The sequence below is a fragment of the Tupaia chinensis genome, unplaced genomic scaffold (genome assembly GCF_000334495.1).
Source record: "Tupaia chinensis unplaced genomic scaffold, TupChi_1.0 Scaffold000207_1, whole genome shotgun sequence".
Lineage (NCBI taxonomy): Eukaryota > Metazoa > Chordata > Mammalia > Scandentia > Tupaiidae > Tupaia > Tupaia belangeri.
The window spans coordinates 4,344,651-4,369,627 of NW_006159682.1; the positions used below are offsets into that span (position 1 = coordinate 4,344,651).

General features: G+C 50.5%; 1 protein-coding gene and 1 long non-coding RNA gene across 2 annotated transcripts in view; one reads left to right on the forward strand and one right to left on the reverse strand.

The window, feature by feature from the left end:
• The window catches only part of TRABD2B (TraB domain containing 2B), a 249,270-nt gene that overhangs the window by 171,164 nt on the left and 53,129 nt on the right, over window positions 1-24,977 (forward strand). The window lies entirely within an intron of this gene.
• On the reverse strand, window positions 16,182-24,161 carry LOC102491557 (uncharacterized). The gene is made up of 7 exons (XR_334361.1): window positions 24,017-24,161; window positions 23,650-23,700; window positions 23,132-23,177; window positions 22,752-22,976; window positions 21,343-21,423; window positions 20,052-20,197; window positions 16,182-17,642 (listed from the first exon to the last, which is right to left on the reverse strand). It is a non-coding gene; the product is annotated as an uncharacterized LOC102491557 (long non-coding RNA).

Consider the following 24,977-nt stretch of genomic DNA (forward strand, 5'->3'; position numbering starts at 1 on the left):
AGAAAGAAAGAAAAGAAATATACAGCAACTGCCCCCGAAAAGCACAGCACACACCACCGAAACTACCTCTGAGCCTCACTTTTCTCATCCGTAAAGTGCCTTGGCAATCCTGAGCTCTGGTCTCTTCCTTGGGACCTGACAGAGACTCCGATTGCTCCGACTGCTCACTCACACGCCTGGACTCGGCTAGGCCCTGAGCTGCATGCCAGGGTGTAGAACTGAATCTGAGGCAGTGAGCACTCTCCAGGATCTCACAGTCTCCAGGAGTGAGGACCATAGCGCCCCAGACTTACAGGAAGGGTGGCAACACACCCACCCCCCCCGCCGCTGATGGAGCGCAGCACCGTGCCAGACACCGCACTCCTCACTGCCCGTGCACCAGCTTATCATCCTGCCTTTTTTCGGCCGGGCAGATGGACCTCCGCTTACTGTGGAGTCTCAGAGAGATAATGCAGGGAAACAGGTGCTCAGCACACAGGCCATGGCCCCGTCGCTGGAGTTGTGGCTGTGGTGCTGGCGATGATGGGTGTTCTCAGTACCGCCCAGGTGTGTGTGTGTGTGTGCACGTGTGTGGGGGGTATCAAATGACCCAGGCAGCACCCTCTCACTCCTTGGGGTTACAGAGAGTTATTAGGGTGGACAGAACCTATCCCAGGCCCTCAGGCCAGGTGAGTTCCTGCCTTAGCCCCTGGCTGAGCATCTGCTGTTGCCTCTCGGGAGTACTTTGGGGTCAGCCTTGACCCTCTGAATGAACCACTTGTTTGTCCACCTCTTCCTCCATCTTTGGTCAGGGCCCCAGTGCTGAATCTGTTCTGTGGTCCTCAGTTAGCCCTGCTGGGCCTCAATCTTCCTATCTGTCCGCTGTGGAGTCAAGCCAGTGGATAGCTAAGTCCCTTCTGGCCAACCACTTGTGAATACACCACATCGCGTACCATTTGTGGTTTACCCAATGTCTTTTTTAAGGTGCCATCAAAGGGATTTAGTCTGCATTGAATGATTTGGAAGCAAATATCTAAACCTATCAGTTATAACTGGCCTTGGAGACCATTGTTCAACACCTTGTGTTATTGATCAGTAAACAGAAAATTCAGAGAGGTTAATGAAGTGCTCAAGGACACCCAGCATGCTGCAGATGGAACCAGAGCCCCATCAAGCAGGAACCTCAGAAGTGACCTACAGCCTGGGTGCTCAGGGTATGGACCCTGCTGACCCACCTGGAGGAGGAGCTCCCTCCTTAGAAAACCATTCTGATAGTAGCTTGATGCCCTCAGCCTTCCCTGCCCCATCTTCCAAGCAGGACAATTAATATTTGCTTTTCACTAAAGTACTTCCAGGTCCCTGGACCAGTGACTTCTAGAAAGATAAGCCTGGCTCAGAAGCCAGCTTTGGATGCATCTGACAAGGGAAACCAGTATCCCCGAAATGCAGGGAGAGAAAGGAGGACAATGGCAAAGTCTGATTGTAAATCACACCCTCCCCTCCTTTCTCTCTCTGCTTCCTTCTGGTGTACAAATTAGCCCCAAATTAAACCAAGGCAGGGTTCTCCCAGAGCATACATCCTTCCAAGGGGCTATATGGGTTCTGGTTAAAACTGGGCCTTGCCCCAATATTACTCAAATGCCAGTCATGGTCCTAATAGTGTCTGCCTCGTAGGGCCACTTTGTATTAATAAGGACATCCACAGAAAGAGCCTAAAGAAAGCCTGGGTCTTAGCAAGCAGTGTCATTCCTACTTCTGGCCCATTTGCCCCACCATTCCAGCCTGTGCAGTTATTGCATTCTGGAATCATTTCAACTTACCACTCTTGGAGTTCTCAGGAACATTCACAGATGGTGGAAGGTGCATTCTCCAGAAGCCCAGTTCACCTCTCTCCAGGCCCTGCAGAGGCCTGAAGGTACAGGTGCTACAACCAGTCAGGGGGTAAGGCCAAGTTCTGTAGAGCACCCGGCAAGGGCCATGACAGGGGACATCTGGGTGGAAATCAGATTGGAGTTAGCAGGACAGGAAGGGTAGGAAGTGGAGACAGTCAAGGTTGGCTGTGGAAGAGAGGATGGTGCAGGTGGGGGGATGATGAGGCGGTCCCTTTAAGAGACTTTAAATGGACCCAGTCACCCTTGAATTCCAAATATCTTTCAGGGCCAGGAACCCATTCTTAGTAGAATGTCCTAATGTGGGAAAAACGCAAATCTGCTCTCTGTTGGTGCTGGGGTTATGACATTTCCTGCTAAGAAGTCCACTGTACTGCTCGGCCTGGCCATGGATGCCCCGAGCCCAGCAGGGGTGGGAGAGGACTCCCACCAGTGACTTTTCTCTCTTCATTCCAGCCCTGGCCTCCTGGGCCCCAGTTCTCTCTCCTGTGGTGTGAACTTTCGTGGGATCTTAGACTTCTGTTCAGATGACAAAAAGGACAGCAAATTTCAGTCCAATTGAATAAATACCCCATCTATTGGGAAGCAATTCTGGGCCCAGCTCCAGGGACCCAGAGCTGATTAAGAGCATGTCTTAGTCCTCTCAGGCTGCTGTAACAGAACACCATAGCCTGAGTGGCTTATAAATTACAGAAAAGCTAGGAAGTCCAAGATCAAGGTGTCGGATGAGGGCCTATTTCCTGGTTTGTAGACAGCCATCTTCTCATTGTGTCCTCACATGGTGGAAGGAAAAAAGGGGCACTCTGGGATCTCTTTTCTAAGAGCATTAATCTTATGCATGAGGGCTCATGACCTAATCACCTCCCAAAGGCTTCACCTCCAAATACCATCACATTGGGGATTGGGGATTATATACTAATATATTAACTTTTTTTTAGGTTTTTGCCATAGAGTGCATGCACTCACTATAGAGAGACAGAAAGAGGGAAAGTGAGAAATCACACACACACACACACACACACACACACCCCAGAGCAGATGGCCATTCCGCCACAATCCCTTCTCCATTCTCCTCTTGGAATTTTCAGCACTTATGCATACATGCCTTGTGTGATTTTCAAGCTGCCAAGTCTAGGATTCAAACCATAGTCAACCATGTGAGAGCCCAGTGCCTAACCACCACGTCACCTGCTGGCCCCATCTAATATATGAACTTTGAGGAGACATGTTCAGTCTTTAGCAGAGGGCATCCCTGCCCTTGGTTTGCAATGGTTAAGAATAATCACCATCGGATAGTTAAGAATAACCAGCAGATGGCATAATGGTTACATCACTGGACTACCACATAACTGACCACAGTTCGAGTCTTGGACCCGGCAGCCTAAAATTCCGGCTGGGCATATGTGTGTGCATGTCCAAAATGGAGGAGAAGGACCTCCATTGAAGCATGGCCATCCCCCCCTGGGAGGTGATTTGTCACTTTCTATCTTTCTGTCTCTGTCTCTCTGGCAAGTGCATGTGCCCTATAGCAAAAATCTCTCTTAAAAAAAGAAAAAAACAATCACCATCACTCACTGGACACCTACTATTGGGTTGCCAAAGAAGTCATGACACATTTTTGCACAGAAAAATTAAGTCATGACTTTTCCTATGACCCAATATCTACCAAGTGCTCTGCTGAATAAAGACCACATGTGACTCCATTTGATCTCCAGACTAAGAACCATTGTTTTCCCATTGTCCAAAAGAATTAACTGAAGTTCTGAGATGTTAAATGACTTACTCAAGTCCACACAGCTAAGAAAGCTGAGAAGCGAGATTCATAGCCAGGTCATCAATGTGACCTCACACTATCTAAGAGATCAGTCTCTTCTCTTTAATATGTGTAGTACATCCATTACCTTTACTGGGGATATGGCTAGACCCATGGATTATGCATAATTATAGCCATTTGACAGATGAGGAAACTGAAACGAAAATAGGAAGTGACTTACCCAGAAGTGTCTAGAATAACATAACAGCTTTGTCCTGAGGACCTAGGTATATGACTACTTTTGCATTTTGAGTTATTTTTCATAGTGGTTATCCTAGAAATTATAAATTCAGGTTAATATCAGTTTAATTACAATAATATACAAAAACTTTGTTCCTATACAGCTCTTTTACCTCCCTGTTCGCTGTGTTATTATTGTCATATAAATATACCCTTATATGTTATAAAGCCCATCAAAACAGACTTATAACTACTATATGCAGTTGCCTTTTAAGTCATACAGGAGGGGGGAAAACTGGAGTTATATATGAAAAATAATATTTACACTGTCTTTATATTTACCTATATAGTTATTTTACTGGTGTTCTTTACTCCATATGGATTTGAGTTACTGTCTAGTGTCCTTTCATTTTAGCCTGAAAGATTTCTAGTCCTTTAATGTTATTTATAGAGAGGGTCAACTGGTGAAAATTTCTCTCAATTTTTATCTGAGAATAACCTGAGCTCTGAGTCAGGTCAGATATAGAGAACCTTGAGAATGGGGTCTTCCAGAGATCCAACATGTCCTAATATTTTAATTTCTCCTTCATTTTTTGAAGGATAGTTTTGCAGGATATAAAATTTTTCAGCAACCGTGTCTTCTTTTTAGCCCTTTGGAATATGTTACCTTCTGACCTCCATGATTTCTGTTGAGAAATCAACTGTTATGTTAGTCTTATTGAGCTGTGTCAGGAAGGTCACTTCTCTCCTTCCACTTTCAAGTTTTTCTCTTTGTCTTTGCCTTTAGAGAGTTTGATTATGGTGTGTCTATACGTAGATCTCTTTAACTTGTTCTACTTGGAATTCAGTGAGCCTCTTGGCCTGGAAAATTTTCAGTGTTACATATTCAATATTTGTTCTGCCTCTTTCTCTCTTTCCTCTCCTTCTTAAACTCCCATTATATATATCTTGATGGTGTCTCATATTTCTTCATTCTTTTATCTTTCTGTTCCTCAGGTGGAATATTCTCATTTTATCTATCTTTAATTTTGCTAGTTATTTTGCCTGCTCAAGTAAATTGAGCCCCTTTACAGAATTTCTTATTTCAGTTATTGCACTTTTCAACTACATAATATTTGAGTATTTATTTGGGTCCTTTTATGTATATAATTTCTATCTCTTTATCAATATTCTGTACTTAGTGAAACATCATTCTCATACTTTATTTTTTAAGGCATAGTTTTACTAATTCTTTATCATGTTTTAAATAGCTGATTTAAAGTCTTTACCTAGTAAGTCCAACTTGTGGGCTTCATTAAAGGTACTCTGTTAACCACTCTCCTCCCCGTTTATTAGCTAATATGTCCTTTTTTATGCATATCTAGTAATTTTTTGTTGAAAACTGGACATTTAAAATAATGAAATGTGGCAAATCTGGGAATCAGATTCTTTCTCTTCTTTAGGGCTTGTTGTTATTGTTATTTGTTGTTGTTATTGCTTGGTGATTTTTCTGAATCAGTTTTATAAAGTTGCTATCCTTTTTAGTGTGTGGCATTAAAGTCTCTGCTCAGTTAGCTTAATGATCAGCTAATGTTCAGACAGCGATTTCCTTACATGTCTAGAACCAGTAAATCTCCCATTTTGGCTAAAGGGCCCTGTTTGTGTTTGGGGCATAACTTCAACACCCATCTATAAAGTTTACCTCTGCCTTAGCCTTTACTTCCTGTTTTTAGAGACTCAAGATTAGCCAAAGGTGAGAGTTTAGGATCTTCTCAAGTCCTTCCTGAGCAAGTGCATAACTCTGGGCATCCACACAGTGCTATGCATTCATGCTACTTTCTAAATTCCCAAGAATATGTTGAAATTTTCCAGAGCACCCTATGGACTTCTCACACACCAACATTTTTGTAAAGCCTTTTTGCTATCTTATTGTGTGCCCCAATTGTTTTCCAGTGCCTCCAGCTTTCATGATATTAGACAGTTGCCTTCATTTTCAACAAACACCTCTGAGAAAAAGGCTTAGTATTTTAGGACCAAGAGAGCGCTGAGTCAGGTCAAATACAGACAACCTTGAGAGTGACGTCTTCTAGAGATCCACAAGACAGGTCAAATAGTGACTATTTTCTAGGAAAAGAGCTTGGGAGGAGCTCTGCTCCTGTTCTCCCCTGTCCAATGACTGCTAGGCTGCTGCTTTTCACAGTGATCACAAGTGTCAGTTTCTAAGACTATTGCAGAGGGGGTATGAAAAACAAGGCAAGTTAAAATGCCACAAATCTTGCTGCCATTCTTACCGATGTTTAGCTGTTTTTCTTGAGTGATTGCTCTCTGAAATCCTGCAAGCCTTTGGTTAATTTACAGAATTCTGAACAAGTTGGTTCTGATTATTTTTGCCAGTGTTCTTGTTGCTTTTATGAAGGAGAGAATTTTAAGAGATCCTTTCTTCACCAAATGGTTCCCTGATATCCAGCTCCTTCCACTTCTGCATGTAGGCAGGACACATGGATGTGAAAGGGAAAGCTGGACACAGGGAAGAACAGCTGGCAACATCCTAAAGTTCTACTAAGTATCATAGAGTCCTCAGAAGGGCATGATCAAGGTAGACTAAAACACAGGTAAATGTTTTCGGAGGAGTTGAGACCCGGATTACTCTAGCTGCCAATAGGGAAGATCTGAAAGTACTCTCACCCATCCCATCATCTTCTACCACCTGAAAACCTCTTCTGCCAGTGCTCATTCCCTGGATGGGCCTTTGACCAGGGTCTTTCTTGTCTCAACTCAACCAAATGTCACTGCTTCACCTGGGAGAGTCATTTTTAGTTTTTAAATTTCAGCCTCTCTTCAAGGGTGCACCTTTGACTTCATCAGTCAGATAGGACATGAGACCATCTTAAACCCAGCACCATCTTGGCCTCACCCATGACATATCCTTTCTCCTGCTGACCTAAGCTCAAGATTAGGTAAATTAAGACTCAAAATTCCTTAGTGAATCATGACTCAGACCAAGACTTCTGGTTCAGAACCCCTCTACCACCAACCCCCACAATGCCTGAAATTCCACCATCACCACTAAGTCAGTGTCTTATCCAGACATTCATATTTAAATAAATTCATATTTTCTAAAATGCAAGTTCCAAAGAGTTACTAGCCTGAGAATAAAAACTAGTGAATTCTGGGGACCAGCAGGTGGCATAGTGGCTGAAGCACTGGGCACTCCCACATGGTCAACCGTGGTTCCAGTCCTGGACCCGGTGACTTGCTTTCTCACTTTCCCTGCACGTGTGTGTGTGTGTGTGTGTGTGTGTGTGTGTGTGTCACTGCTAGGCTGCTGCTTTTCACAGTGATCACAAGTGTCAGTTTCTAAGACTATTGCAGAGGGGGTATGAAAAACAAGGCAAGTTAAAATGCCACAAATCTTGCTGCCATTCTTACCGATGTTTAGCTGTTTTTCTTGAGTGATTGCTCTCTGAAATCCTGCAAGCCTTTGGTTAATTTACAGAATTCTGAACAAGTTGGTTCTGATTATTTTTGCCAGTGTTCTTGTTGCTTTTATGAAGGAGAGAATTTTAAGAGATCCTTTCTTCACCAAATGGTTCCCTGATATCCAGCTCCTTCCACTTCTGCATGTAGGCAGGACACATGGATGTGAAAGGGAAAGCTGGACACAGGGAAGAACAGCTGGCAACATCCTAAAGTTCTACTAAGTATCATAGAGTCCTCAGAAGGGCATGATCAAGGTAGACTAAAACACAGGTAAATGTTTTCGGAGGAGTTGAGACCCGGATTACTCTAGCTGCCAATAGGGAAGATCTGAAAGTACTCTCACCCATCCCATCATCTTCTACCACCTGAAAACCTCTTCTGCCAGTGCTCATTCCCTGGATGGGCCTTTGACCAGGGTCTTTCTTGTCTCAACTCAACCAAATGTCACTGCTTCACCTGGGAGAGTCATTTTTAGTTTTTAAATTTCAGCCTCTCTTCAAGGGTGCACCTTTGACTTCATCAGTCAGATAGGACATGAGACCATCTTAAACCCAGCACCATCTTGGCCTCACCCATGACATATCCTTTCTCCTGCTGACCTAAGCTCAAGATTAGGTAAATTAAGACTCAAAATTCCTTAGTGAATCATGACTCAGACCAAGACTTCTGGTTCAGAACCCCTCTACCACCAACCCCCACAATGCCTGAAATTCCACCATCACCACTAAGTCAGTGTCTTATCCAGACATTCATATTTAAATAAATTCATATTTTCTAAAATGCAAGTTCCAAAGAGTTACTAGCCTGAGAATAAAAACTAGTGAATTCTGGGGACCAGCAGGTGGCATAGTGGCTGAAGCACTGGGCACTCCCACATGGTCAACCGTGGTTCCAGTCCTGGACCCGGTGACTTGCTTTCTCACTTTCCCTGCACGTGTGTGTGTGTGGGTGTGTGTGTGTGTGTGTGTGTCTGGTCAAATTAAAACAAATGAATAAATAAATAATTCTTAAAAAAAAAAAAAAACTAATGAGTTCTACCACTTAGAGGATGTATGACCTGGGACCTGACTTATGTCTGTAAAATAAGAGAGAGGGTTTTGTTTTGTTTTTCTATAGGGTGTGTGCACTCGCCAGACAGACACAGAGAGACAGAAAGCGAGAAATCACCCCCCGGGGGGATGGCCACGGCGCAATCCCTTCTCTTCCATTCTCACTCAGGATCTTGGGCATGCACGCACACGCGCCCGGTGTGAGTTTAAGCCACCAGGTCTGGGACTTGAACCACGGTCAACTACATGGGAGTCCAGCGACAAAGCCATTACGCTAACTGCTGGTCCCAAGAGAAAGGGTCTTAATAAATAAAGTCAAGACCTTTTGAGTTTAGGAGCCTAGGATGTGACAGCTGGATATAGATCACTTTTTCAGGGAATTACAATGTCTTTTTAGCTTCTCAAAGGAGAGTGAGATGTTTTCCTGCATCTTATAAGCCTCTGTGCCTCCCTCTGCCCCACACTAACGACCCCAAATAGTTAATGACTGTGTCTCCACAACCACACTATATAAAAAAGGACAAGGAACCCACCAGATTCTTCTCCATGTCCCTAGAACTTAGCATCAGAACTTGTATACAGCAGTTGCTCATATAATGTCCATTCCTACTATAAAATTCTTGAGACTTGCTAAGGTTTCTTCACTGTCTCACTGCAGCCCTTCAATATAAACACTTAATGTATGTGCAGAAGAGTATGAAAGGGAGGGAAAAACGATAGCTCCTTAAAGTTTTCAAATGTTTTTACACCTCTTAGACATTCACTGACAATTATTTATTCTGCCCCTATTCAGGTCTTAAGGGGATTGCTGCTATTATTATTACATTCTGCAGATTAGGAAACCAAATCTGGAAGATGCTGCACCTCTCCTGCAGTCATAGGAAATGTCAATTCGACTGTGGACCAGAGACCTGGGGCACCCAATCTCTGCTTCCCATCTCCAGCCTTTTCCTTAATGGTCTAACTTGCTTGGCCCCAAAATAGGCAGACACCAAGGATCATACAAGAGGAGCTCCAGAGGGTAGGAGTTTTCAGCTATATCCCAGAACAGTGCATGGTACCCACCAGGTGTTCGATCAGTACTGGTCTCATTGAAGGGTGAACCCTGTGAAGGCAGGTAAAGCTGAGTGACGCAGACTGAAAGAAGAGCCCTGGCATGAGGAGAAAGAACCACATGCTCAGTATGCCAGCCCCCACTCACTATGATCATCCCCACAGTAGCCCTGAGGGTGAGAACCACACACCTGCTAAGGTGAATACACAAACTCATTGTAAGTTGCCTAGCCAGTTATCTGACCAGCTGGGGCTTCTGCTGCTGCTTCTAAGTTTTTGTTTGTTTATTTTTGCTTTTGTTTTTGTTTGTGTACTCACGAGAGAGAGAGAGAGAGAGAGAGAGAGAGGAAAAGTGAGAAATCACCCCCCTGACGGGGGATGATCCTTTCTCCACTATTCTCTTCTAGAGATTTCGAGCACACACACACACAAGCACCCGTCATGATTTTTAAGCTGCTGAGTCTGGGACTTGAACCCTGGTCCGTCATGTCAGAGTTCAGCACCTTATCGACTGTGGACCAGAGACCTGGGGCACCCAATCTCTGCTTCCCATCTCCAGCCTTTTCCTTAATGGTCTAACTTGCTTGGCCCCAAAATAGGCAGACACCAAGGATCATACAAGAGGAGCTCCAGAGGGTAGGAGTTTTCAGCTATATCCCAGAACAGTGCATGGTACCCACCAGGTGTTCGATCAGTACTGGTCTCATTGAAGGGTGAACCCTGTGAAGGCAGGTAAAGCTGAGTGACGCAGACTGAAAGAAGAGCCCTGGCATGAGGAGAAAGAACCACATGCTCAGTATGCCAGCCCCCACTCACTATGATCATCCCCACAGTAGCCCTGAGGGTGAGAACCACACACCTGCTAAGGTGAATACACAAACTCATTGTAAGTTGCCTAGCCAGTTATCTGACCAGCTGGGGCTTCTGCTGCTGCTTCTAAGTTTTTGTTTGTTTATTTTTGCTTTTGTTTTTGTTTGTGTACTCACGAGAGAGAGAGAGAGAGAGAGAGAGAGAGAGGAAAAGTGAGAAATCACCCCCCTGACGGGGGATGATCCTTTCTCCACTATTCTCTTCTAGAGATTTCGAGCACACACACACACAAGCACCCGTCATGATTTTTAAGCTGCTGAGTCTGGGACTTGAACCCTGGTCCGTCATGTCAGAGTTCAGCACCTTAACCATGATGGCATCTGGTGCCCTCCCCTGCCCCCCAGCCAGCTGTGGTTTTGAACGTGGGTCCTTGCGAAGCCCAGGGCCAGGTTCTCCCCCTCCTCCAATGTACTTAGGACCAGTTAATTCACTCCCCTCACTTTATGGAGAGACAGGGTGAGTAATCACCCCGGCACACAGCAGCCCAGCCGCTGAGCTGCCATTCTTGGCACATAAAAGTTGCCCAGAACACACACCCGGTGTGGCAGCAATCTCCAGCGCACTCCCTGGGAGCTGACAAATGTCTCCAGAACCCAGAGGTGTACACACACGCCCGCGAACACACAAAGACATTCACACTGGGTCTGCCATGGTCAAGGAGCCCCAGGCTCCACTGAGTGTATTTTAAATCCATTCTGACTCCCCAGAAAGTCTGTTTTCGTTATTTGCTCTGACCTTTTAAACTCCACGCAGTCCTGCATTTTTCCCGAGGCCTCAGTAGGACCTATTAATAATCCCGCTCTCCCACCGAGGCTCTGGGCTGCAGCCGGCTTTCTTACGTGTTGTAAAAGCCAATCCCCCGCACTGTTGGTGAGTTCGCCCCCCTCTCCAGACAGTGAGAGGGAAAAGCACAGGAGCCCCCTGGGCCTTCTGGGGAGAGGTGGCCAGCGTGTTCTTTAAAGGTGGGGACAGGTGGTCCAGCAGCCGCCAGAAACCGAAGCAGGGCACTCGAGGGCCAGGGGGGAAGGTGGCTGAGTCTGCACCCGCCACTGCCACTTTCTCCCCTGTCTGAGCAAACATCTCTGCAAATAAATCTCCTCTTTCTGCCTTTTTCTCTCTCTGCTGGGTGACTGCTTCAGTTTCATTAAAGACGCTTGGAAACATTCTTTGGGCTCGACCAAGATATATAATACGGAGAACAGAGATTTGCTTCATAACCCACAAACTATTAAAAATATTAGTGTCCCCCAGAGAGTCTCTCTTAAAGATTCCTTCTCCTTCTCTGCCTCCCTCTCCCCCTGCTCATGGTGCCAACAATAATGCCGGCAGGCTGGTCTGGGCCATTTCCTTGAAAGAAAATAAAGAAGAGATAACAGGCCTCAGAGAAACCTCTCTTTGTCCCTGAATAAAATCAGTCATCCTATATGTCTAGCTAGAGCTTTGTACTCGGCAAAGCTCCCTTTCACCGCTGTTATCTTGTCTGATCCTCAAAGATGTGCAAAGCAGGGTCATGTCCCTTTTGTTAGGAGGGGAAACCGAGGCCCTAGAGAAGGGAGGTTGGCTTTGAGGCAAAGCTGGGACTAGAACCTAGTTCCTTCTGACTCCCAGCTGAGGATTTTTGCATACAAGCGAAATTAGAAAGTTGTTTCATGTTAAGAGTGAATACCTGGAGTATAGGCAACCCCTGGGCTCCCTCTGTCCTGACCATCTTGCCAAGGGTCTATACTTAATGTCATTACAGGCACTTTGTTTTTCACGTTCATCAAAGGTGAATACACAAGAGGCACTCAAGGAGTCCTCTGGGCCGGGGGTGAATGAGAGTGGCACTGTGGCTTTCAGGGGGTCCCATTTAGGAGGGACTACCCTGGGACAGGTCAGGGAACCCCAGAAAGAACCATTAGAATGTCGAGAGCAAAGCAGAGGCAGGAAGGGGCTCAGGAGGGCTACTTGGCTAAGGATTTTGAGGATAGAGAGAAATTAGTCAGGTAGAGAGGCATAGAAGAGGCTGCAGGTGGAAGACAGAAACAAGTTCAAGGCCCAGAGGCCAGAAAGGGCCTGATGTTTTGGAAGGTCTGTAAAGAGGCCCAGCACTGCCAAGGCGTCACCCAGGGTGAGTAGTATGATACAGGGACCAGAAGCCCTGACGCTGTGACACAGCGGACTTTTTCCTGAGAACAGTGGGGTGCGGCAAGGATGGTTGGTTCCTGGTGCTGTGCCTTTAAGTGCTCTGAGTGCCATGTGTGAATTGATTCTCAGAATGCATCTGTGTTTGTGTTCTGATTTGGATCTTAGAATTAAAGAGAATGAAGTGAGGTGACAAGGATGAGAAGAGAAGAGCAGAGAGGTGGCCTGAGCAGGGGAGGGGGACAGAGACAAGTGACAGATTAAAGCTGGGAGATAGGCTTGGGGATCTTACAGGGGTGGTGACCGAGAGGGAGGAGTCCAGGTTGACCCCCAGACCACGGCATCTGCTCCCACAGGTGGATTAGATTACAGTGAGGAGACTGGCACCGAGGAGTGAGATTCCAGCAGCCCCGGCTGGCCAGTGCGGGAGCTGGGCTTCTCTGCAGGCCCTACGGCTACAGCCCTGAGCTGCTGAGCTCCCCGATGGCCTGCCCATGCCAAGCCCCTCTGCCAGGACAGGGGAGCGAGTAAAGCCTCTCTTTGCGGGCAGCTTCAAGAGCTGAAAAGCCCTTGAAAGTGTTTCAAAAGCCAAGGCCAGGTCAGTCCTGCTGTCCCAGCGTAAGGCACAAGGCAGACAAAGGACTCTCCCAGCCTCAGTTTCCTGTCCTACCCACAGGCTCAAAGTGGGCACCAGAGAAGAGTGTCACCCTCCAGTCACAATTCCCACTGTCACTGTGATGGCATCCATAGTGTTGCCAACAGAGACACACAGTAGACACATAGCACATTGGCCACCCGGTCTATGCAAGGGATCCATGGGGAAGGGGGGGGGGCTTAGGCCTACCTCTGCCACCTGCTTACTGTGAGACCACTTAGGCTTCCCCTGTCATGTGAAAGTCTCAAAACCCCTGATCTTTTAAGGCCCCACTTTCTCATTGTGGGTGCTTGATACTGAGGCTCACTTTGTGGTTGGATTAAATCCAGTCCACACAGACTAGGAAAGGCTAGGCAGCTCCTGGAAGAGCCCCTCTGGGATCCCAAATTCTGGCAAGGAATCACTTAGAAAGAGGCCATGACCAAGGAGCTTTGTACCTCTGGGCTCTACACACTCAGACCACGAAAGAGGACCACGTGCTGATGCTTGCTCATTACTAGTTGCACTGCAAACAGCAGGCCACATGTCGCTTAAAGACTGCAGCAGCTGCTGACTGCACCGTCCACTCACACTGACCCCCAACATGGTTAAAGAGGGGCTGAGAAGACAAGAGGGCCAATGACTTGGTTGTCCTTTTGAAAGATCGTCACCCCCTCATGCTGTGGGGTCCATATTACAGACTAAGAGGAATACCACCACCACCACCACCCCCGGCCTCCAAGTGGAGGCAGGGCCCTCAGGGATTCATTGGGTGATTTTGAGTTTAGAGGCCTGTTTGTGAGGAAGGAAGGTAGCTTGGAAGATTTTAGAATCCCAGGGACCAGCCATTGAAGGGGACCGTGCTGCCCCATCAGGGTGAGGACACAGAGCGTGGAGCCGAACCTTGGAGCCCTAGAGAAGGAGGGCTTATCTACCATTTAGATAGCGCCTACTGTGTGTGGCCCTGTGCTGTGCTGTGAACACCCATTGGCTTGCTAATACCTCAGGGGAGACAGTGAGGACGGGTGTTTTATCCCTGAGTTCGCTGAGGAAATCGAGGCTCCCAGCCTGTGGTCACTGAGACGCCCACCTCCTGCGTCTGGATTTGCACCTTTGAAGTGGTGGTCAGAATAATGGCCCAGCTCCATTAAATGGCTGGTTAAACTCTCTCCCCCACCCCCTTGTGAACCACAGTCCTGGCAGTTGCCCCTTGCTGGGCCTGGGCTGGGCTGGCATTTTCAGCGGTGAGAAGAGGCTGTTCTGATTTTTCCTGGTAGGCCCCTTCTGGATCTGCCCTTGTTTCTCAAGTCCCTGAGGCCTCGACTGCTCCACAGAGCGTCAGGTGCCTGGAGAGTCTGAGGGGAGCAAAATGCTTCCTTCAGGCTCTGAGTCCTTCAGGAGCTCCCTTGGCCACCTCATCCTGCATGTTTCCCACAGGCAGTCTGAGGGCCTGCACACAGAGCCAGGGACAAGGGATTTGCCGTGCAGAGGGACGGGCCACACAGAGAGGTGGCTACCCAGACTGTGGGACCCAGGTGGCCCTGCTGCAGAGCACAGGCAGACGTTGGCCCGAGAACCCCAGCACCCGGCAGATCTCCCGGAGCTGTTCATGTTTCCGGAGCCTCAAGCTCAGGCGGGGGAATTCCCACGCCCGCCAGCCACCCACCTGCCAAGGCTGACTTGAGAAGCCTCTGGGATGGTGGTGTAAAGGGAGTGGGGGAGCCTGGGTGGCATTCGGAGCAGCTGGGCAGGGCCCCATGGGGCACCCTCAGGCTCCCCACCCACAGACACCTCCCCTACCCAGCCTTGCATGGAGGTCGCACCCAGTGACAGGCAGGACCGTGGAGCCCCAGGGTGTTCCCATCTTGCCCAGAGTCTCACAATACATGAGGGTCACTAGAGAACAGAACTCGGGCCCTGCCCCACGACCTTTCTGGTGACTTCCTGGACATCCACTTCCACAGGGGTGGCTCCCAGCAGCCTCCCTTCACCCAGGACAGTATTGCCCAGCATTTCATACTTTTAACACCGTCCCGCCTTCTAGCCCAATGTGAACAACTCAGACTCTCATTTACTTACTCTAAATAAATATATATTTTTGAATTGCATATGTAAAAGACATTAGACGTTATGAGTTAAACCACAACCAGACACAATTATAAAATCAGAAATGTCCTTTCATCTAGAGCCATCTCGAGCCAGCCGGGCTGCTTGGTTTTTAAGCCACATGCCACCTCCAGCCAGCCCCCAGCAAAAGTCCACCACCTTGCCCACTCCACTGTGTACCACGGTGGGGGGAGGGGCGCAGGGTTAAATGGTGGCAGGCCAGCCACGGGGACATACGGTGATGCGCAAACAGAATGGTCTCCACCCTGTTGGAGTCTCTGTCCTCATCCCATGGAACAGGTGAGGGAACTAAGAGCCAGCAAGGGGCATTGCTCACCCAGTGTACACAGAGAGCTAGTGGTGGGGGCAGAACATGAGCCCAGGCGCTGCCTCCCGGGCCAAGGCCTACACACGGTCACAAGCTCAAGAGTCAGTTTCCCATAAAGGTGCAGAGCTGCACGCTGCGAACTCAGCAGCTTCCTTCCATCCTGGCGCCCACCCCTGAGGACTCCCTGAGCCCACAGGAGACGAGAAGATGGGTGCCTCCTGCGAGGAGACAGCGGTCCCTGAAGTGGGCGGTCTCCAGGAACCTGTGCTACATTGAGCTGGGCGTCAGGAGCTGGGCCCAAGCCCCATGTTCCTGCCTTTCAGCGGTCAGCCCTCAACCCCAGACCCCCACGAGCACCGCAGTGCAAACCCACAAAGGATGGTGCTCGGTCCAGATGGGAGTCTGCCGGGTGGAGGTATAGCTTCAGCTGAGGTCTGGAAGGAGAATGGGGTCTTGGGGGACTCACAGGCTATTGGCTTTTCAGAACCATGATGTGGGTGAGGGGGAGGTGAGTCTGAAGATGGTACTAGGTAGTGAAGGGTAAGGAGGCAGTAGGAGTCACGGTGGGCTTTGGCGAGGCAATGCAATCCGATTTTTGCTGTGGGAAGGTCATTCCAATGGCAGAGCCTGTGAGGGACAATGGCCACCTTTCTCTGAGCCTCACTGTGCATTTATAAGGTGGGTTCCTGCAGGAATGAACGACCCCTCCAACTTGGAAGGGCTTTGGAAACTACCAGTGAGGTTGGCCTTTATTCTGATCATAGCAAGTGGTTCTGTGAAATGCAAGCATCAAGTCTCTGTCCCCCATCCCACAGTTCACTCTGTGACCTTGGAAAAGTCATCTCCCTCTCTGAGCCAGAGAGTCCCCATGAGTGAAATCAGATTGGCCTTTCCTCTTTCTCACAAGGGCTGGGGACCAGGATGAAGACTCGGTGAGGCCTCCCTTGAGTCTGTGCTTGCCTGGGGGTGTGCCTGGCTCTGTGAGGGTGTGAGGAGCTCCGGCCTTTGCAGGCTGTTTATGGCGTGCCACTGCGGAAATGCCCTGATTAGCTGCTCCACAGGCAGCGGGCAGCGCCAGTACTGGGAGCAACAGATCAGAGGGCAAGGAAAGAAGCTGTTAAAGGGCCAGGAGCCTCTCTTGTCACCCTCAGTACTTCAGCTGCACCTGTACGTGACCCTTTGGTGGCAGGAACCACTCTCCCACACAGTCCCCCACCCGTGTCCTCGGCTTTCAGCAAGTTTGAGATGTGGCATGAATAGGGGTTTGGAGTCTGGCAGACCTGGGCTTGAGTGCCACTTCTTTCACCCATCAAGTGGGCTGAGTGCCTAGACACACCCACAGCTCTGGGCCTCTGTGGCCTCATCTGTGAAGTGGGCATGGCTGTCACCCACCACAGAACTATATGTGAGCCCATGAGATGGTGGAGTGGAAACCCTGTACCATACAAAGCCAGAGGTCAGTAGGTGGTCCCAGAGTTCAGGACTGATTTGAAGAATGCTACGAGGGAGACCTTATCGCCACAGGACCTCCTCCCGCCCTGCCTCCGCAGAATTGGCAGGAACTGGATTACTTTCCATCCACACTGCCTACAGAGGTGGGCCTGCCCAGACACTGCCCTCTCCAGAAACAGAAGGAATGAGGGAGGAGGATGTGGAGTCTGTGTGAGCGTAGGCTTCCCAAATCCTAGAGCCCCTTTTCTCCTTTAGGGAGGCTGCCTCTCCTTCCCCACAGTCCTTGTGCCCACACTGAGCCTGAGGACACTTGCATAAGCCCTGTGTGTGCCAGCACTGTCCAGGGTGACTTTCCAACATGTCACTGACCCTCGCAGTGACCTGTGAGGCAGATATTAGCACCCTCACTTCACAGATGAGGAAACCCGGCTCTGGAAAGAGGAGAGGGTTGCCAGCATCCACCAGGGGCAGCAGCAGGGACCAGGTGCACCCATTGTCCCCAGCAGGAGCCCAGCAAGCTGCCCATTAGCAAGCCATCAGAGAGGGGGCAATGCACCTCTTCAGTCAGGCCCCAGGGGAGCACTCTTGAGGTTGGGGTGATCCCTGGAGCCCTCATGTCTCATCCTTCACATGGCTTCCTAGCAAAAGCTCTGAGCTGCAAGTTGACAGGCTTCAGTGTGGGGCCTTGATTTCACCTTCTGAAAACCTAGAGATGAGAGTAGAAGGAAGATCTTCACAGGTCTCTTCCCTTGACGCTACTCTTCAGCAAAACTTCTGTGAGAGAGTCCGGCTGGGCTAAAGGCCTCTCTTCACCACCCCATTGTCAGTCTGCAGCCAGGCTGTCCCTCTCTCCTCCCAGACCACCAGCTCCCCACACTCTGCCCCGGTAAACACACGTATCCATTCTCCAGTACCAGCCATGCCTACCAAGGAATGGCCTTCCTGGCAGACCCAGTCTGGTGAGCTCCCCTACACCGGGGAAGGCAAGCAGGGGCCAGTGCTCTGGGTCAGGGAGGTCAGGTGGGGTGGAAGGGGCCAGCTGGCAGAGCTCCAGGGCTTCTCCCCCAAACCTTCCAACCCCAGGTAGTGCCCTGGGCCTGACCCTGCTGGAGCAGCAAGGCCCTCATCCTCACTTGGAAGTGAAGTTAGAGAGCAGGCTTTCAGCGCATTTGCTCCAAGAATGTGCTGACGCTGCAACGACTTGGCAGACTTTCTGCTGTCTGCTTCCCCCGTGCGGTTGCATGTTCAGTCCCTCAGCCTTCCCAGCCTAGCCTACCAGGTCTCCAGATGAGAACCTGCAACCTCCCCAGGGATGCCGGAGCAAGGACCTTACCATGCTGGTGCCTCTGCCAGGCCAGTCCACCTGTCCCTCCCACTCCCTGTCCTCATCATTCTCCTCCCAGAGTGGAGAAGGAGTCCATCCTGGGATGAGAGCCCTTCAGGTCAGAGGACGTCTTGGAGATAAGAATCTAAGGGTGTGGCCTAGGTAGTGCTCTCTGTATGAAGTGCCCATGGAGACACAGCCTTCTGCAAAGCCACCCGTACCAGAGGTCGACAATGCTCACAGGTGTGTTCTTACTAATTTCCTGACCCTCGGCTGCTGGAACTGAAATAGAAAAGCATCTTGGACAAAAGTAATGTTAGAAATGGTAACTACAACACATATTGCTACTGAACTTCTGTGCACCTCCATTTTTTATCTTTAAAAAAGGATAGTAATAGTACATATCAGGCCAGCCAGGGGTGTAGTGGTTAGGACGACTGGATCTCACATGGTCGACTAAGTGGTTCAAGTCCCAGACCCAGTGGCTTGAAACACATGCTGGGTACACACACATGTATGCCCAAAATTTCTAAAGCAGAAATGTAGGAGAAGGGATTTGGGGCATGGCCACCCCCCAAGGGATGTACCTTCTCATTTTCCCTTTCTCTATCTGGCAAACACACCTTCCCTATAGCAAATTTTTAAAATAATAATAATATTACCTATCTTGTAGAATTAAAAGAGTTAAATAGGGCTGGCCAGGAGGCATAGTGGTTAAGGTGGCTGGATCCCACATGGCCAGGGGAACAGCTCGAGTCCTGAACCTAGCAGCTTGGAAAATATGCTGGGTGCGTGTGCTTGCATGCCCAAAATCCTGAGAGGAGAATGAAGGAGAAGGGACTGTGGTGTGGCTAACCCCTCTTGGGGGTGGCGGAGGAGAAGGGACTATGGTGTGGCTAAACACCCCGCCCCGCGAGGGTAGGGGAGGAGTGAGGAGTGAGAAAGCACTTTCTCACTCCCCCTCTCTTTTTCTTTCTCTGTATCTCTCTGGTGAACACATGCACTCTAAAACTTAAAAGGGGGGTGTTGGATAATAAAAAATATAATCTGTTCCTTCTCTCTGACTTCCACAGCAACTCTGCAAGATAGACATCCCCGTTTAAAATGAAAAATGTCCTCAGGAGGCAGGGGTGAGCCCAAGGTCACTGCATAAAGCAGCAAGGCTGGGGTCTCGAACTCAGCCCGTTCTCTGTCTGCCTCCCTGTGCTGGCATGGCTTGTGCTGAGGTACCTTAGCGCTCAGGAGACACTGAAAGGAGCCTGTAGGAGCCCCCACGGGGCTGAGATGGCAACTTCACATCACCCAGACTCTAAAAACCAAGCAGTGGCCTCATTCCTGGGAGTCACAGATGCCCAGGGTGGAGAGATGGAAAGTTCTCTCCCAGGAGGGAAGAAGAGAGCACAGAGCAAGGAGTGGTGGATCAGTCAGGCCCAGGGATGTGCAGTTTTCCCTGGAGGGATATGAGTGTGTGTGTGTACGTGTGTGTTATGTGTGTGTGAGAGAGAGGAAGACAAGGTGTGAGTGTATGCATGTGAGTGGGCATGGATGTGCATATAAATTACGTGTATATGTTTGAGTGCGGATGTGCATGAGGGTGTGAGCGTACATGTGCCTGTGTGTGCTCCTGCACACCTGGAGGTGAATGTGCCTCTAGGTGTGAGTTTGTGCATGAGACAGGGTTAGATCTCAGCGGTGGGTTCTGGAGTGTGAATGTGTCTGAGATTGTGCGTGTGCACATCACGTCAGTGGGAATGTTTGCAGAGAGCTTGAGACAGAGCAAGAACACGTTACCTAGGGCTCCAGGGGTGGGCTGCGGGGTTAATTCCATTTTCTGGTTGGCTGGGAGTTCATCAGCAGGGCCTCATGTTTCGAGCCCCGTCGAATGCTGTTTTCCTCGAATGTCTCTCCTGCTGCTTTTGAAGAGGGATGACAACAGCCTGAAGGGTGTACAACGAGGGTGACCAGAGTTAGGGGTGCGTGGATCCATGCTGGAGAAGGACTGACTGACACAAGGATGGTTGCTGCCCAGGTCTTTGCAGGCAGTCTTTCCAGGATCACAGAGCACAGATGAGTTCTGGGGGTCCCGTGGGCTGGACAGACAGGTAGACAAGGGCCAGTTCAGTGTGAAAAGCACTTCTGGGACATTGGAGTGGTCCAGGGATGTGGTGGCTGCTTTAGAAGCACTGAACTCCTGCCACCGAGGTGTGGGCACAGCCCTGAGTGCTAGCCTGGCAGGACACGGCCAGTGGTCTCTTCCAGCCCTGAGGTCTGGGCAGTTGATTCCTGGCCCCTACAACTGGATCAGGAGCTGAGTCAGGCTCCTACGACCCACCACGCCTCCAACAGCACCAGAACTTTTTTTTTTTTTTTGAGAGGTTTTTGCTATAGGGCACTTGCGCTCACCAGAGAGACAGAGACAGAGAGACAGAAAGTGAGAAATCACTTCCCTGGTGGGGATGGCGACGCCGCAATCCCTTCTCCTCCATTCTCCTCTTGGGATCTTGGGCATGCACGCACATGTGCCCGGAGTGAGTTTAAGCCACCGAGTTTAGGACTCGAACCACAATTCACTACATGGGAGTCCAGTGACATAGCCATTATGCCAACTGCTGGTCCCAAGTGCCAGGATTTCTTAGACCACCTTTCAGATAAGGACATGGGATACATAGAAAGGTGAACTGGCTTGCCTTAACCATGCCCTGTGGACTGGAACTCCAAATGCTAACATAATTCCCCGTTCACCTCTCCAGGCTGCACAGCTCAGAGTCTTATACACAGGAGCCCCTCAGTGGGTAGCCACCAACTGGCTAACTGCCCCTCAGGCACCTGCTGGAAGAGACAGGGGCGCCCTTTGGCTCCAAGGATGGAACTTGAGTCTGCAAGAGAGAAGTGATGGGGAGGGGACCGGGCACCAGGCAGGGGCACCGCCATGGCACACGTGCCCAGGGAGGCAAGGATGGGGCCCAAAGATCCAGGAGAAAGCAAACTCCTCTCAGATAGCTACCTGTGTGACCCTGGCCTGGCTACCTCGGTTGACCTCTCTGAGCTTTATTTTTATTAATGCTGTAATATTAGCAATTACCTCACAGGATTTGGGAAGACTGAATGACGCAGAGAGAGTGCTGAAAATGTACTAAATGGTGTGTGTGGACTTCACTCCGACCTGTGGAGGGAGAATAGGACATGAGACCAGCAGGGGACTCAAAGGATGCAGGATGTGGGGGGCAGCGAGGAGGCCAGGCTGGCCGGGGAAGAAGCACTGTGGGAAGGGGCGGCCCAGCCACCAAGACCCCGCCTGCCTTCCCTCCGGTAACTCTTCCTGGTACCCCTCCAAACTTGGAGTGGGGCAGGCCTTCACCTGCCACCGGGGAGCAGACAGGCCCACAGGCACAACCCCGGATCTCTGCACATGCATTTCTGTGCTCCGTGACCTTGGACAGGCCCCTGCCCGCTCTGAGCTTTGTCTGTAAGGCGAATGGTAGGCCTTGGTGGCATGTCGGCAACACCTTCCCTTCTCCCAGGGCACAGCACCCTGCTGTGGAAAGGATGGAGGATGTGGGTACAGGTGGGAGGCCTGTGCTTGGGCAGGATGTTAACTGGTAATGAAATGCCACAAGGGGGACCAGCAGGTGGCATAGCGGTTCTGTCACTGGACTCTCACATGGCCAACCACAGTTCAAGTCTCAGACCCAGTGGCTTGAAACAGGCTGGGCACGTGTGCATACATGCCCAAGATCCCTGGAGGAGAATGGAAAAGAAGGGATCGTGGTGTGACCATCCCTCCAGGGGGTGATTTCTCACTTTCCCTCTCACTGTCTCTGTCTCTCTCTCTGGCGAGAGCACACACCCTAAGGCTAAAAACCTCTAAAAAATAAAATGCCACAAGGCCGCTCATTCGCTCGTGTGGCATTTACTTGAGTACATTTTGTGTGCTGGGGCTGGAGATATGCTAGTGAACGGAGCACTTCCTGCCCACACGGAAGGTCTGACCTTTGCTGGGCGGTAAACGATAGACCTGAACCGTGAGGAACTGTGGCACCATGTCAGAAGGCGCTGAGTGCTACTGAGAACAGTGTGGCAGGGTAAGTGGAGGTGCATGCACCTGCAGAGGGGTGCACCATTTGGAGTCAGGGGTCTGAGTGGACTTCATTAATAAGCAAGTAAGGGCAAGGGGCAGACTGGTCTTCCGTGGCTTACTGTGGAAAGTGTCAGGCCTGGATGTCCCCTCCTGTGAGAACTTACCCCGGGGTCTGCCCCTGCAGGGCAGCAGCTACCTCCGATTCCACCTCTGCTTTTCCAGAACCCAGCACGGCTCAGCCGGCAGAGGTACTCGGAACCCTCCAACTAACAGATTGATCCACTCCACTCAGTAGCAGTGGCTTGAACCTGGGATGGGGGCCTCGGTGCCCCTGTTCTCCAGGGAGTTTCTTCCTGCCACCACTCACCCTCAGAATATCAGCCCTTCTAGCCCCAGATCCTGCACAGACATACCAAGGGGCGAGGGGCGACAGACCCTGCTGTGTTCATCGCTGAGTGCTGCGTCCACACCAAGCCCAGAATTCCATCTGCCGCCAAATTCCAGGGCTGGAAATAATGAGGCAAATTGTCCCTCACCGCTGATTAACTTTCAAGTTGCTCCGCTAAACTGGGTGCAGTTGAAGTTTTAGCAAGTCTCCCGGGAACCCCAGGCGGCTTCAGTTTCAGCCTTGTAAAGAACTGTTAAGATCCAATCAAAATAAATAAAATCAGATCCAGGAAAGCGATGTGTTTGTGAGCGCAGCCCAAACACTCGGGATATTCATACAGAAGCCCAGCACCCCGCTTTTCGCAGGGATTTCTTCCACTAGACTGGCATGGGCCCATGATCTCACCAGCATCTCCTCTCAAAGGCCTGGCGGCAGCGTGAGCCTTCCACCCCTGCAGCGAGTGGAGGAGAAAGTTCGAGTTGAGTCTGGGGAGAGTCTTAACCCTATGGCTGCCTCCTGCAAGCCTGCAGGGCATCTGCTGGCCTGCCATGCGCTTAGCCCTGCCGCAGCATCAAGGACAGAAAACACGGGCCCTCGAAACACATGGCCTAACCACGGAATCCGAAACTCCCAGTCGGGAGGTGCCAAAGCCACAGAATGTGAGTGATGGGCTCGGGAGCGTGAGCACCGTGAGGCATCGCCACCACAGTGGGCAGCCAGAGGCTGCTAATCCCGGCTCTGAATGGCCAACCTCCATAGCCCAAGGGGTCCTCCAAACCACTCCCCTTCCATCTTCTGTGGGACTCTGACCCCTAGGAGAAACAGGCAAAGGCCATGCCAAGGCCGAAGAGAGGTGTACGCTGCCCGTTCTCCCTGCAGAGGGGCCAACTACCCCTCCCATTTCCACATGTGCCCCCCCCCACCTGCTCCTGGCCCTATTGACTGATGCTTCATCTGGAAGTCCTCCTAGAACCCTGGGAGAAAAAACAACATTATTTAAGAGGAAAACCCTGTGCCACACCCAGAACCACCTCCCCACTCCTAAGGGAGTAGGGAACCAGGAGGGAAATGCCAAGCCGGCCTGTCTGCAGCTAGACTTCTGTGCCCTGAGAGTGCTGGTTGGTGCTGGGAGAGCACTGAGAATGGTCCCCTCCTGTTAGATGGGAACACGGGTCTGGGAGGTGACGGGAGACTTGGGGCCCTCAGGGGACTGGTCAGGGGTGGGACAGGCAACTCGGTCTGCAGCCTCAGCTCCCACTCCACCGCCACCCTCCCTCAGCCAGTTAGCACCCTGTTGCTGATGGCCAGGCTACACCCAGCATCCACGCCAGGGTGTCCACTGGGACTATCTCCGCCCTGCATCCTTGGGGGTGGAGGGGGGGGCAGCGCTGGCCTTCCCTAGCAGAGCGAGTGCCTTGGCGCCCCCCGTGTGGCCGCTGAAAGGCCCCCTTGTGCGGGCCGAGCTCCCCGCCGCAGCGCATGGCCCTGTTCTCTTACCTCATAAACGGCTAATTTGTTACATATTTTCTGACGCTGTAAATGGGAGAACAAAGACCTTTTCTCTCTCATATTTTCGTTCAATTATGTTTGTGGGGGAACCTGATCTCCTTCAAAGGGGGGCCGAGGAGCTGGGGTGGGAGCCTCCCAGGCTTGCTGACCTCCCAGGCCTGCTGCTGGGCCCACGGCTGCAGGCTGTGGGCTGTGGGCTGGCTGGCCATGGCCAGAGTCCGGCCAGGAGGAGGACGGCGAGGACTCCTGCCGTGTCCTGCGTAGGACCAGTGATGTGCCTGGCCCTCATTTCCAGAGGAGCAGAAACTGGCCGCAGGGCAGGGCGGGTTCCTTCAGCAGATCGCAGGGCCATGGAAGGAAGGGCCTCTGCTCGGCCTTCTCAACCACGTCCTACATTAGCCTGGGCCCTCAAACCAGATTAGAGCGCCCTGTTACTACACTGACACCCCCCGTCCAGAACTGAGGTGTGTCCCCAAGGTGATGTGGCAGGATCCAGGAGCTGGGGAAAGGGAATACTTTGACAAGAAACCCCACTGCCCAGAACTCCCAGACTGCTCCATTTCTGAAGCCCCTCTAATCCCAAGGTTCCGAACCCTGTTTAGCGTTTCCCGGGTTCTGCCTCCACATCTGGGCTCCTTCTGAAAAAGCACGCTTATGACTTTGAACACTGCTCCGGGAGCCCTAGGGTGGAAATAACACAGCCCCGGGGGGCGGCTCTGCAGCACTGGCCGCCCAAGGATCT